Below are 15,363 nucleotides of genomic sequence, written 5' to 3'. Positions count from 1 at the left end.
AGCTAGCTTTTTGACACACTGTGCTCCCCATCATATAGTCTAGGGTAGCTGCACAAATGCAGAACCTAATGTATTAATAAAAAAGGAATTTCTGTGAGTTGTATATTATCTCTGTGCTTGCTGGATAACAATGCCTGGAGCGAAGATTTAGAGTCGGTATGAATGATGACATCATGTAAATCATTCTCAATTGTACAGTTTGTGGCCTCCTTCAAGGCATATAATTCTGTTTGCAATGTTGAGCACCCACTATTCATGCTCCAGTAAGCTTCATGGTTGGTAGTGTAAACTGCTGCCCCGGCAGAACCTCTTTCTTGATCAACTGATCCATCTGTGAAGATGTGAGTCGTTGTAGGTCTTGAGACGGTTTCCATTTGTTGTTCTATGACTGCTTTGAGCCTCTTTGAGTCACATGCTGGTTTTTTAAAACTGGTAATCCTTCAATGTTAATCTTTCGGTTCGATTCTTCCCATGGAGGAGGCTGCCGAAAGCGTTGACATGGTCTTTCTTCCCCTTTGTTTTTAATGGTTCATTTCAAGTCCACTTTCTCTAGAATCTTGACCAGATTATCCGTCCATGCACTTGTTCTATATTGAAGGTTTCTCTGAAGCGATCTGTGTATGCTATCTTTGATTGACAGTCTGGCGGTGGTTCCAACAAGTTTTGCTGTTATGGTGGCTATCCTTTGTTTGATCCTGTTTTCTAAGGCTGGTAAGTTGGTTTCCATTGTTATATTCTTTCAACGCGTCCATATAGGTGCTCCAAGCATTGTTCGCAGAGCATCATTTTGAGACACTTCCAGTTTTTCCCATTGGTTATCACTGAGGGATGTAAGAGCAGGGGCAGCATAGTCAATGAGTGACCTAACTGCTTAAACGTAGTACATTTTGAGTACTGGTAGAGATGCACCTCTCTAAGACTTGTCAGGAGCGCAAACTGAGTTTCTGGCTTTACAGCGTTGCCGAAGATATTCAATTTCTTGAGTGAATTTCAACTGGCTGTCTATCATGCCTCCTAGGTATTGAAAAGATGTAACCACTCAATTTCATGTCATTGTATTGCGAGTCTGATGTGTTGAGTTCTCATTTTAACGGCCATTGCTTTGATTTTATTGCTTTATTTTCACTGTTATGCGTTCCACTTCCCTGATGATAATATCTAGTCATTTTTGTGCATGGTTCTTGGTGCCTTTGCTATTGATAATGACCACAAAGTCGTCTGCATAGTTAAGTAGTTTGGTTTTGGTAACTTGAGCTTCATGAATTGTTCATGAGACAGTTGAAGAGGAAAATGCGCCCGGGGCCGTGCTGTTGTTGTTGTTGTTTAAGATTCAGCTACTGGGAACAAAACGTTCCAAGTAGCACGGGCTATGGTGAGCCCGTAGTGGACTTACCTGTCATAGGAGAGGGGCTGTAACTGTGCTCCTGTGCGGCCTGCGTTGTTGTTGTTTTAGATTTAGCTACTCAGAACGAAATGTCCATGTAGCACAGGCTACATGGACAGGACGAGAAACTTGACGAGTACAGGAAGCCAGTGGCTTGCCGAACGTCCCCTCAATTTGCCTTGATGATCTTTTACCGTTGGATTTTAATATTTAACAGAGTTTTGGCACTTACGTCTTCAGCGGGTAGGCAGTTCCATGGGCTTATAATCCTGTGGGTGAAAAAGCATCTCCTGCTCTCAGTCCTACATTGTGGCTTGTTGACCGTGAAACCGTTGCTCATTGTTTGTGTTGCAGCTGACCTTTTGAAGAAATTGTCCGGATCAACAATTTTCCAATTTGTTCAGTGCTTTAAAAGTTTAGATGAGATCCGCGGTTTCATGCCTGGTTTGCATTGCTGTTAGTCCTGTGGCCTTCAATCGTTCCTGATACGCGAGTTAACTTAGCTCTGGAATTATTTCTGTTGCCCGGAGTTGCACTTTCTCCAGAGCAGCTTTGCCCTTCTGAAGATGAGTTCTCCATTCATGGATATAGAAATCCAATTGGGATTGCACGAGAGATTTACACAATTTAATTACTACCTTATTTTTCTATAAGTCAAAGGTACGCTTCATTATTCTAAGGGTTTCTGTAGCTTTTTTGACAGCTGCTCCTACTTGTTATGCAACTTTCACCGAGTGATTGATTTTTATTCCCAGGTCCATTCTTTCATCAATCTGCTGTAATGTAATGTTATTAATTTGGTAGTTGTGGCATGGGTTGGTATGCCCCACATGTCAGGCCTTGCATTTGTCGATATTAAAAAGCATTTGCCAGTTTTCAGACCATTTGTGGAGTTCATGTAGGTCTCGTTATAAGGCTTCAATATTATTTTCCTTTCCCACTTTACCATAAATATGTGTGTCATCTGTACATTTCATGACGTGGTTTGTAATATTCTTGTCATTGTCTTTGAAATATATGACAAAAAGGGTTGGCCTCAAAATGGACCCCTGTGGTGCTGTACTTACCATATCCAGTCAAATTCCTTTCCATTTAGCACGATTCTTTGGTATCTTTGTTTTAACTATTGTTTTACCCATTCTAGTATTCTACATTTATTACATGTGCCTTTAATAAGACTATCATTGCCAGTCACTTATGTTGTACCTTATCAAAGGCTTTAGCAAAATCCATGTATACTAGATCCACCGGAAGTCCTTTTTCTGAGTAGCTGGTTACCGTTTCTAAGAATGTTAACAGGTTTGGAGGGCTGGATCTATTTTAAACAAACCCATGTTATGTCGATTTTACATAAATGTTCAGATTATCACTGAAAGATGTCAAATGATTCTCTCCCTTAGGATTCTCTCCACGAGCTTGCAGATGAGTGATGTCAAGCTATCGGCCGGTAGTTTTGTGCAGAGCTCTTTCTGCCTTTTTTTAAAATAGTGGTAACTTTTTCATTTTTCCAATCAAGAGGGACTATCCCTTGGTACAGATATTTTGTGAAAAGTAATTTCAGCGGTAGGCGTAGTTCTACTGCCGGTTACTTTATGACTTTGGATTGTATTCCATCCACACCTGGGGATTTTTGTTACGGACCCGAATCCAGCGTCCGAGCCTGGAGCAGTGACGACCACGCCATCTGTGGGTCAGCTCCGAAACCCCCTCCAAATGGACGACGACACCTGGTGAGGACGAGCTGTACTGGCCACCAGGGCCAGTTTCCAGTCCTGTTCAGCTCACAACACAGCCGCTGCTGACCTCTGGTGAGGTGGTGCTCAGACGACAACGCCATCTATGGAGTGGATAGGTGGGCGTTTGGGTCTGAGCCTGTAAGTGAGGTGCTTTAGTGTGTCCCTGTTACTGATGACGTGTCTGATTACAGAGTCGACCTGGACTGCTGTAATGGAGGTTGGATCAGTCTACCCAAGGCAGCCGTCTCGTCACCAAGTGTTTGCTGCAGCAGCTGTGAGTCACCCCCCGGATGAACACTGTGGTGTTACCCTGCCTGTAAAGCGGCAGTTGAAGGATTGTCATACCCGGGACTGACTGGTGGAGACGCTTAACCACTGGGGTGTTGTGGAAAGGAGAGTGATCTGTGGTATCACACGAGGCTCCTGACTAGGGCGCGACCCTAGTATGCTCGTGGAGTGGCCTAACCAGTGTCGCTGATTTAGAACCTGCCAGCTATCTGCTGGACTTGTGGTTGACGGCCTCCACGACGGTGCACCCAGTGGAACTGTGTTTTGGCTGGCCTGTGGCCGGGGTAGACTCAAGATTCTCGAAGGATTCGTCGTGAGGACACGAGAGCACCAAGAGCTTGGCACCGAGAACGTCCAGGGTCTTCAGAGGAAGACTACATCGTGTATTATAGTGTTTATACCCCCCCCCCCCCGTGTAATCATATATATCTTATTTATTGGTGACGGTGATAATTATATTATATTAAGTTTTTGACTTTATTTCCCTTCCCCCTTTAATTTACTTGCGTTACGGATCACATCCCTTGAAAGCCACTACTAACTTGGGGCCGGATACCCTTCCTCTAACAACATCAGAGTAAGAACCCAGTTGCGACCCGAGAGGGCCATAACAATTTTGAGTCTTTAAGTTTGTCAATGTTCTTCCTGATTATGTTGCATGTTATGGATTTATCCTTTAATTCATTCTCATTACCTCCTTCAAACATTTGTGTGGGTGATGGGATGTCATCTAACCTTACTAGTGTGAACATTATTCATTCATTCAGAGTGTTTGTCGACTTTTCATCGTCCATTAAAACTTGGTTAGTCTCATTTCTTAAGGATCCAACCAAGTCCGTTGTTTTGGTTTTACTTTTAATGTAGGCATAGAACGATTTTAGATATTTCTTTATGTTTTGAGAATGTTTTCTTTTGTAGTTTCTTTTTATCTGATCTGATTTCCTGGGTGGCTGAGTTTAGTGGCCTTTTATATATCCCCATAATCAATCATGTGCATCGTGGATTTATTCGTTCTCCAGAGGTTCTTCTTGGTTATCAATGCTCGTTTTACGACCTGTGTCATCCATCTAGTTTCAATTATTTTCTTTCTCCTTTTTGGCACATACTTTTGAACGAGTTCCGTGGTGACCTTCTTCAAATTTTGCCATGATGCTTCCATGCCATTCTCACCTATCAGCTACCTCCAAGAGATGTTTTGCAGTTCCTGTCTCATTCCTTGATAAGCTTCTCATTGGTAATCTAGAAATTCATCATCATTTACCTTTATGCGGGTTTCTATATTCGTAGCCCATCTTAAAATATGGTGATCACTTGAGAGGGTTAGCTTTTCCCCTTCCTGAATTAGATCAATCATGCCCTTTTCTGAAGTTAGCACAAGATTTAGGATGTTATTACCTCGTGTGGGATCTACCAAATGCTGTATGAGAAAGGATTCCTGAACAAGGTCTAGAAATATAAAGTATATATTAGCAACACAACATTACTGTTTCAGAAAGTAGAGTCACATATACCTGAATTTTCCTGAGGGTCACACTTTAGTTCCCTCGACAAGGACAGGAAGCCAGCGGGTTGTCAAAGGTCTCCTCATTTGTCCTGATGATTTTTTCAAGCAGCTTTTTATAATTCAACAATTTTGGTATTTACTAATTCGGAAGATAGGCGGTTCCATGGGTTTATAAACCCTGTGAGAGAAAAAGCATTTCCTGTTTCATTTCTACATTGTTCCATGTTGAGCTTGAAACCTTTGCGCCTGGCTTGTGTTATATCTAACCTCTTTAAGAAGTTGTCTGGCTAAATTCTTCAAATTATTCAGTATTTAAAAAGTTTCGATGAGATCCATCCTGTCATGCCTGATTTGCTGTGTTGTCAGCCCTGAGGCCCCTCAACCGTTCCTGGTGTAAGAGTTGACTTAATTCTATCAGCATATTCCAAATTGTATCAGTAATTCAAAATGAAAATGTTTGAGAGTTTATGAATTAATGACTATAAATGTGTTATGGAAATAGAGCCCTTAATCTTCTGAACAATTTTGTTGTTTAAATTAGCTTGGAAGAAATATTATTATATATAATTTCCACTTCAATTTCCGAAGCAGATGACATTGCACTATTAATTACAATTATTATATTTTTGGCAATAGTTAATATATGCAATTTGTTTTAAATATAAGTATTTTACTGGCGTAAAGCTCCAATTATTATTGTATTTTTTCTTTATTTCTTATTTACTTTTCATTTAATATTTGTATAATGTCAGCTGCAAATTTTACTCACAAATTTTACTTACAATTTTTTTACTATTATAAACATACCTTTCAATTACACAATATTTACAACTTGTTAACATTATCAACAGCAACATTCTCAGAACATGTGCCATTATCGTGAGCCAGTTCAGCCATTTCTGAAATAAATGAGTAGTTATCATCTCCCGAGAGTCTGAATTCAGTGTCTTGTTCCGAGAGTCTGAATTCAGTGCCTTGTTCCGAGAGTTTGGATCCCATACTGATAGGATCATTGCTTCTAGAATCTGAGATCGTAAGAAAAACAATATACATGTAAATCTTGAGTTAATAAAGAATTTTGCATATAGTAACAATAATTAGGTTATCACGCCTCAATAAACTTTATGGAATACAATATTCAGACATCATGAATATAGAAAGAAACATGATTGCAAGTGCTTCTAGACTCACCATTCCACGACACTTTAGCGCCACCAACCACACTGGTCAACAACCACCACTGGTCAACACCACAAGGGTCACCAACCACATTGATCAATAACCACATAGATCGTCACCACATTGATCAATAACCACTAGATCGACAACCACATTGATCGACAACCACATGGGGTCACCAACCACATGGGTTACCAGCCATATTGGTCATCAGCACAATGGGTCATCATCCACAGGGGTCACCAACCACATGGGTCACCAACCACATGGGTCACCAACCACATTGGTCATCATCCGCAGGGGGTCCACCAACCACAGGGGTCACCAACCACATTGGTCACCAACCACAGGGGTCACCAACCACAGGGTCACCAACCACAGGGGTCACCAACTACAGGGGTATCCAGCAACAGGGGGTCATCAGTCACGGGGGTCATCAACGAGATGGGGTCACCAATCACATGGGTTACCAACCACATGGTCACCAACCACACCGGTCACCAACAACATGGTTCAGCAATCACATGGGGTCACCAACTAAAGGGGGTCACAAACCACTGGGATCAATGACTACAGGGGAGACCAACTACATAGGTCACCAACCACATGGGTTACCAACAACATGGATCACCAATAACATGGGGTCACCATGTTACCGCGGACCGGGCCGCGGGGACACTAAAAAAGCCCCGAAATCAACTCAAGATAACCTGTTACCATTTACCACAACGCTGCTGGAATATATCACAAAACTACTAGCATATACCACAAAACTACTAACATATACCTCAAAACTACTAGCATATACCACAAAATTACTAGCATATACCACAAAACTACTAACATATACCTCAAAACTACTAGCATATACCACAAAATTTCTAGCATATATCACAAAATTACTAGCATATATCACAAAATTACTAGCATATATATCACGAAATTTCTTGCATATACCACAAAAATACTAGCAAATAACACAAAACTACTAGCATATTCCACAAAATTACTAGCATATATCACAAAAATATTAACAAATAAAACAAAACTACTAGCAGAGAAAATAAAACTACTATCATATACTAAAAAACTACAAGCATATGCTACAAAATTACCAGCATATATCACAAAACTACTAGGACATAAAACAAAACTACTAGCATATGCCACAAAACTATTAACAAATAAAACAAAACTACTAACATATACCACAAAATTACTAGTATATACCATAAAACTGCTAGCATATGCCACAAAGTTACTAGCACATACCACAAACCTACTAGCATAAACAACAAAGCTGTTAGCATATAGAGTACCAGAAAGCATCAAGCATATGCCACACTACTGCTTGCATAAATCCCAATACAGAAATATCAGAAAACTGTTAATATATACCACAAAATTATCAATGAACTCCAGAAAATTACAAACATGTTCCACAAAACATTGTTACCAGAATACACCAAGCAACACACAGATGGTCTTCAAGAACACACCAAGCAACACACAGAAGGTCTTCAAGAACACACCAAGCAACACACAGCAGGCGTCCACAAGACACCAAGCAACACACAGCAGGTCGACCACAAGACACCAAGCAACACAAAGCAGGTCGACCACAAGACACCAAGCAACACACAGCAGGTCGACCACAAGACACCAAGCAACACACAGCAGGTCGACCACAAGACACCAAGCAACACACAGCAGGTCGACCACAAGACACCAAGCAACACACAGCAGGTCGACCACAAGACACCAAGCAACACACAGCAGGTCGACCACAAGACACCAAGCAACACACAGCAGGTCGACCACAAGACACCAAGCCACACACAGCAGGTCGACCACAAGACACCAAGCAACACAAAGCAGGTTGACCACAAGACACCAAGCAACACACAGCAGGTCGACCACAACACACCAAGCAACACACAGCTGGTCTACAAGAACACACCAAGCAACACACAGAAGGTCTTCAAGAACACACCAAGCAACACACAGCTGGTCTACCAGAACACACCAAGCAACACACAGAAGGTCTTCAAGAACACACCAAGCAACACACAGCTGGTCTACCAGAACACACCAAGCAACACACAGAAGGTCAACAAGAACACACCAAGCAACACACAGAAGGTCTACAAGAACACACCAAGCAACACACAGAAGGTCTCCAAGAACACACCAAGCAACACACAGAAGGTCTTCAAGAACACACCAAGCAACACACAGAAGGTCAACAAAACACACCAAGCAACACACAGAAGGTCTACAAGAACACACCAAGCAACACACAGAAGGTCTACAAGAACACACCAAGCAACACACAGAAGGTCTTCAAGAACACACCAAGCAACACACAGAAGGTCTACAAGAACACACCAAGCAACACACAGAAGGTTTACAAGAACACACCAAGCAACACACAGCAGGTCTACCAGGAACACACCCAGCAACACACAACAGATCGACGAGAAAATACCAAGCAACACACGAGCCATGGAGGAACACCTTGGAGGAATTTGACCTCATCAGTAATGAGGTCAAAAGGAATCTGTTGGGGCTGAATGTGACAAATGCTGTTCGGCCTGACAGAATCTCACCATGGATACTAAAGAAAGGTGCAGAAGCACCAAGTGTGCTTCTATACTCTATGGTGTATAACAGGTCACTGGAAACAGGAGACCTACTGGAAAGCTGGAAGACAGGTAATGTAGTCCCAATATACATAAAGGGTGACAGGCAAGAGGCACTGAACTGCAGGGCAGTTTCCCTAACTTGTATACCATGCAAGGTGATGGAGAAGATCGTGAGGAAAAAGAGTCGTAGAGCATCTGGAGGGAAATAGTTTTGTAACACACCACCAACATGGGTTCAGAGATGGTATATCGTGCCTCACAGGGTTAATAGAATTTTATTACCTTGCAACAAAAATTAGGCAAGAAAGAAAAGTGTCGGCATACTGCATTTTCTTGGGCTGTCAGAAAGCCTTTGACACAGTACTCCATTAAAGGCTGTTATAAAAGAGTGAACAACAGGAAGGAGTAAAAGATAAGGCGCTCCAGAGTATCTAAGCAAAAGGAAACAGCGAGTAACTGCGAGGGGGAGATATCAGAGTGGCGAGACATCACCAGCGGAGTCCAACAGGACTCTGTACTTGGACCCATCCTGTTTCAAATATATGTAAACGATCTTCCAGAGGGTATTGACTCATTCCTCTTAATGTTTGCTGATGATGCAAAAATTATGAGAAGAATCAAGGCAGATGAAGATAGACAGAGACTGCAGGACGACCTGGACAAACTGGAAGATTGGTCTAGAAAATGCCTACTGAAGTTCAACTCAGGAAAGTGTAAAGTAATGAATTAGGCGAGGGAGCAGAAGGCTGAACATAAGGTACCATCTGGGAGGTGAAATCTTGCAAGAATCAAATTACAGAGCAAGATCTGGGGGTTGATATCACACCGAACCTGTCCCCAGAAGCCCACATCGAAAGGATATCATCATCGGCATATACTAGGTTTGGCCAACATATGAATTGTCTTTAAAAACTTGTGTAAGGAATTGTTCAAGACCATGTATACCACATATGTCAGACCAATCCTAGAATATGCAGCTCCAGCCTGGAGTTCATACCTAGTTAAACACAAGACATAGTTAGAAAGATTCAGCGGTATGTCACACAGACTCGTCCCATAACTGCGAGGTATGAGTTACGAGGAAAGACTAAAGGAGCTGAACCTCACGTCCCTGGAAAACAGAAGATTAAGGGAAGGAACATGATTACCACCTACAAAATTTTCAGGGAATTGACAGGGTGACAAAGACAACTCTTTAGTACGGGTGGAACACGAACAGGGGACACAGGTGGAAACTTAGTACCCAAATGAGCCACAGTGACATTAGAAAGAATTTTTTCAGTGTCAGAGTAGTTAACAAATGTAATGCATTAGGCAGTTATGTGGTGCGAAGCTGACTCCATACACAGTTTCAAATGTATATATGATAGAGTCCAGTAGGCTCAGGAATCTGTAGACCAGTTGATTGACAGTTGAGAGGCGGGACCAAAGAACCAAAGCTCGACCCTCACAAGCACAACTAGAATGAGTACAACTAGGTGAGTACGAGCGGTCGACCAGAATACACTAAGCAACACACGAGAGGTCGACCAGAACCACCAAAGCAACACACGAGAGGTCGACCAAAACACACCAAGCAATAATAAACGAGAGGTCGACCAAAACACACCAAGCAATAAACGAGAGGTCGACCAGAACACACACAAACAACACACAACAGGTCGACCAGAACACACCAACCAACACACGAGAGGTCGACTAGAACACACCAAGCAACTAATCCAACAAATACATTGTAACCAAAACTGTATTTTTTGCCTTTCTACAGTATGACAACATTGTAGTTATGTTTTGTGATCGTAAGCACATTACTGACCAGGTCGTGCGAGGAGAACCTTCTCAAGGCCGATGACTGGAGCCTCTACACTAAGGGAGACCAGCGTAGCCATTATTCACTGATCACTAACACTCCACAGTTTCGATTATCTGAAAGATATATCACCATTATATTTTTTTCCCACACAGAGTGATAGAAAACATGTCCATGTAGTTTGGCTATTGTTTGCCTATGAAAGAAAGATTTGATTATGTGAAGAAATTGAAAGGTTTACTGATCCCTTCATCCCTGTGTTTTACTCTTCTTTCCAAAGCGATTTTTATTCAATTTCTACTTAATTTGGTTGAAGTATTCGGGTCAAGGCCAAGATATGATTGATGTGGAAGCAATTTATAGGAGTTCAACATCCATTTTGATACCATTGTCCTTGCGTTGTAATATATATTCATTATTTTTAAGTTTCGTCTCATATTTGAAATTATTTGTCGGAGAAAGTTCATTATAGACCAGGGATAGTTATGTCATAGTTCATTGTATACCATTGTTCATTACAGTCCATGGTTCATTACAGATCATGTTCATTACAGACCATGGTTCATTACAGACCATGGTTCATTACAGTCCATGGTTCATTACAGACCATGGTTCATTACAGTCCATGGTCATTACAGACCATGGTTCTTTACAGTCCATGGTTCATTACAGACCATGGTGTCATTACAGTCCATGGTTCATTACAGACCATGGTTCATTACAGACCATGGTTCATTACAGACCATGGTTCATTACAGACCGTTGTTCATTACAGACCATGGTTCATTACAGACCGTGGTTCATTACAGTCCATGGTTCATTACAGTCCATTGTTCATTAGAGTCCATGGTTCATTACAGACCATGGTTCATTACAGACCATGGTTCATTACAGTCCATGGTTCATTACAGACCATGGTTCATTACAGACCATGGTTCATTACAAACCATGGTTCATTACAGTCCATGGGTCATTACAGACCATGGTTCATTACAGTCCATTGTTCATTACAAACCATGGTTTCATTACAGGACATTGGTTCATTACAGTCCATGGTTCATTACAGTCCATTGTTCATTACAGTCCATGGTTCCATTACAGTCCATGGGTCCATTACAGTCCATGGTTCATTACAGTCCATGGGTCATTACAGTCCATGGTTCATTACAGACCATGGTTCATTACAGACCATTGTTCATTACAGTCCATGGTTCATTACAGTCCATGGTTCATTACAGTTCCATGTTCATTACAGTTCCATGGTTCATTACAGTCCATGGTTCATTACAGTCCATGGTTCATTACAGACCATGGTTCCTTACAGACCATGGTTCATTACAGACCGTTGTTCATTACAGACCATGGTTCATTACAGTCCATGGTTCATTACAGTCCATGGTTTCATTACAGACCATGTTCCTTACAGACCATGGTTCATTACAGACCGTTGTTCATTACAGACCATGGTTCATTACAGTCCATGGTTCATTACAGTCCATGGTTCATTACAGACCATGGTTCCTTACAGACCATGGTTTCATTACAGACCGTTGTTCATTACAGACCATGGTTCATTACAGTCCATGGTTCATTACAGACCATGGTTCCTTACAGACCATGGTTCATTACAGACCATGGTTCATTACAGAGCATGGTTCATTACAGACCGTTGTTCATTACAGACCATGGTTCATTACAGACCATGGTTCATTACAGACCGTTGTTCATTACAGACCATGGTTCATTACAGACCATGGTTCATTACAGACCGTTGTTCATTACAGACCATGGTTCATTACAGACCATGGTTCATTACAGACCACGATTCATTACAGACCGTTGTTCATTACAGACCGTTGTTCATTACAGACCATGGTTCATTATAAACAATGGTTCAGTCCTTGCGGTTACCTTGCGTTGATTTCGGGGGGACAAGTTTCCCGTAGTTCGGTCTCTGACCTAACTTCCTGGTTGATAGTGTGGTCACCCAGGCTGTTGGACGTGGCTGCTCGCAGCTTGACGTATAAATCACAGCCTGGTTGATCAGTTATCCTCTAATAGAGTTTATCGAGTTCTATCTTGAACACTGTGAGGGGTGACCGGATATGTCCTTTATGTATAGTGGAACCACGGTTCATTATAGACCATGGTTCTATAATGAACTGGAATTTGTGTATGCTGATTATGACAAAATAAATTATCGGTTCTAGGAACACATACGGATGAGTGCCCCTCTGTGAGCAGATTATCTTCCATTTCGTGATGTAACGATGACTGCACACATCTTCCCGATGACTGCACAGATTATGTTCATTTCGAGAATTTCAAGAAATATCACGAAATATTCATTATTGATTGATTACCGGAATTTGCGTTTGCTTTTCCTATCGATATTTTCGGCGCTGTGGAGAGGGCGGATCTGCTGCATGGGTGACAGCTTCTCCCTCATATCAACCTACCCTTGTTTTGCGCCCTGGAGTGGCCACTCCAGACCGACAACCATAGCGCAACTCCTTTGTCTCCTGAGACTGATGGATGCCTACTACAACTACTGGAGTTATATTTAATGGTAGAATTTTACGTAAGTCAGGCAGTATCGAGTTATATTAGTCTATTCACGTTAGGTGAAGCTGTTCAATCGGATTTTTTTCAAACCATACAACTTGCCCACTATAAGTTTTGAACTAAATGCATGTATCAATGCATAAGAACCAAATTCCTGAAACTTGTCCACTAATTCCTTTCATATCCAATGTAGCAAGATTTGGTAGAAACCCACGAATAAAAAACATTACCTTGTTAAAATAGTTGTAATAATAAGGAGTTCTGGCACTGAAGACAATGGCAAACTGGAGAGGGAAAGCCACGAGGTACATGGAGTAGGTCAGGCGGCTTAGTGGCTGCCACACAGGGTGAGAGAGCAAGTCATTCACCAATCCTGCAAAAATAATCCTTTCAATTCATCATTTAAATTGTAATATTCGGATATTTGTTTGAAATAATAGCGTCATTACTTCTGTTCTTGACTAAACGTCTGGATTTTGAGCTGCTGCGAGAGATTTGAGAGCATAAATGCCGAAGATTAGGTGAAGAGGAAATTCATTGTCTCACCTCCATACCCGTTGTGACAAGCGAAGACCACCCAAGCCACTACAGCGCCCCAGGTGAACCGCTGGCCCCCACCATACACCAACTGGGTTACCACGTCATACTGGGCTTTCTTGGGAATCGTGTTGTAACTCCACATGCCAAATACAACTAGGATACCGGTAATAGTTGCCAGTGTCCATCCCGCTACCACTTGCCACTGTAAACACATGCACAGCGAAATCAGTGATTTATCAATGACAATCAATGATTTATAACAATCAACAAAAAACTGCAAACGTGACAACAACTTGATTAAAAATTGCCAGAATGCATGCAATATTCGGTTATGCATATTTCTGCCATAAGAAAAACAAAAGAAAACAAAGCCAGTGTTATATATCAACCCGTCCTCTTAAAAATAACGTCACTTTTGGCTCATATGCGCGCTATGGCCAAATTTGGACGTAATTTGAATTGACACACCTCGTCAGCTTGGTGGACGTCATGCCTATGTACTTAGATTGAAGGCTACATCCTTCGTGGGGGCATGTGTACACATATACCACGTTTGACTGCTGTAAAGGGTTCTCCATCGGCTTCGAGGTGTTTTTAATAAGGAGGTCGGTAGTCTTCTTTGTTTTATAGAATATGATTAGGTCTACATTTTGGTTAGGAGTTATGCTTTTTACTCCTATACGGATTATTTCTTTCATTATTCGTTCTTCTTTTTTAGGTTCACTGTGCACGGTGGATTTATAATATAATTTTATTTGAGGTGTTGTGGTGTCTGTTGTGGTTCAGGATTGTGCCATCGATCAAGTTGTCGTCTTATTGTAGTGTTTATTTCGGTGTTGCTATATCCGTTCTTCACCAACACCTGGGTTATTCTTTCAAACTCACTACTCACGTTGCTACCATTCAGAGCAGTGGGTAAGAGCTCGACAAATAAGGGTTGAGAACACTGGCTTTGTATGCTTTGGGGGCAGTCACGCCACCGTTCAGGCATAATCCTATGTTTGTAGGCTTAGTATAATACGCTGGTGCTTAGAGAGACTCCTGTTTTTGTTATTAGTACATCCAGGAATAGCAGACTGTTATTTTTATTATTTTCATGGGTAAAACGGAGTACTGACTCTCTCTCTCTCTCTCTCTAGATGTTTTTTTTAGAACTTCTGGTCTGTGGCTACTGAGCTGCTGTTGGTTCATTGGACAAAAATAACTACGGCTACTAATGAGTTTTATCAGTCTGGTAGACATATGGTAAGAGTACTGGTCTTGTAAAGGTGTTCATTATTCCTGTCAGTCTAAATTTTGAACCTTTCAGGAGAGGAGCTCTCTCTGATACAATCTACTTGTGGTTCATGCAAGTTTCTGTTACAATTGGGGCTCGTGTTTTCTCATATAAGTGAATTGTGTCAAAGAAAACGAACTCCTGGTTTGTAGCTACTGAGTTGCTGTTGGGTCATTGGACGGAAATAGCTACGGCTACCGCTACCAATGACTTTTAACAGTCTGGTAGCCATTTGCTCAGAGTACTGGACTTGCCAAGGTGTTACTTACCCCGGTCAGTCTAAGGATTGAACATTTCACGAGAGGAACTGGTAGGCCGGCAAAGCTGGCCAAGCCGGCCTACCAGACGGAATCAAACTGCCCTTAGAAGGGGTGTCTGACAATTGGCGTAGGACTATACTTGCGTATCCACCCTGGCAACCACTTATGTCAACCTC

General features: G+C 41.7%; 1 long non-coding RNA gene across 1 annotated transcript; it reads right to left on the bottom strand.

The window, feature by feature from the left end:
• Window positions 1–10,646: 10,646 nt before the first annotated feature.
• LOC138370707 (uncharacterized) lies at window positions 10,647–13,849 on the bottom strand. Its single transcript, XR_011230222.1, has 3 exons — window positions 13,658–13,849; window positions 13,342–13,484; window positions 10,647–10,662 (listed from the first exon to the last, which is right to left on the bottom strand). It is a non-coding gene; the product is annotated as an uncharacterized lncRNA (long non-coding RNA).
• Window positions 13,850–15,363: the final 1,514 nt, after the last annotated feature.

This window comes from Procambarus clarkii, chromosome 33 (genome assembly GCF_040958095.1).
Source record: "Procambarus clarkii isolate CNS0578487 chromosome 33, FALCON_Pclarkii_2.0, whole genome shotgun sequence".
NCBI classification, from domain to species: domain Eukaryota; kingdom Metazoa; phylum Arthropoda; class Malacostraca; order Decapoda; family Cambaridae; genus Procambarus; species Procambarus clarkii.
The sequence above is the reverse complement of the archived record's forward strand: the minus strand, read 5'-3'. Positions and strand labels throughout refer to the sequence as shown.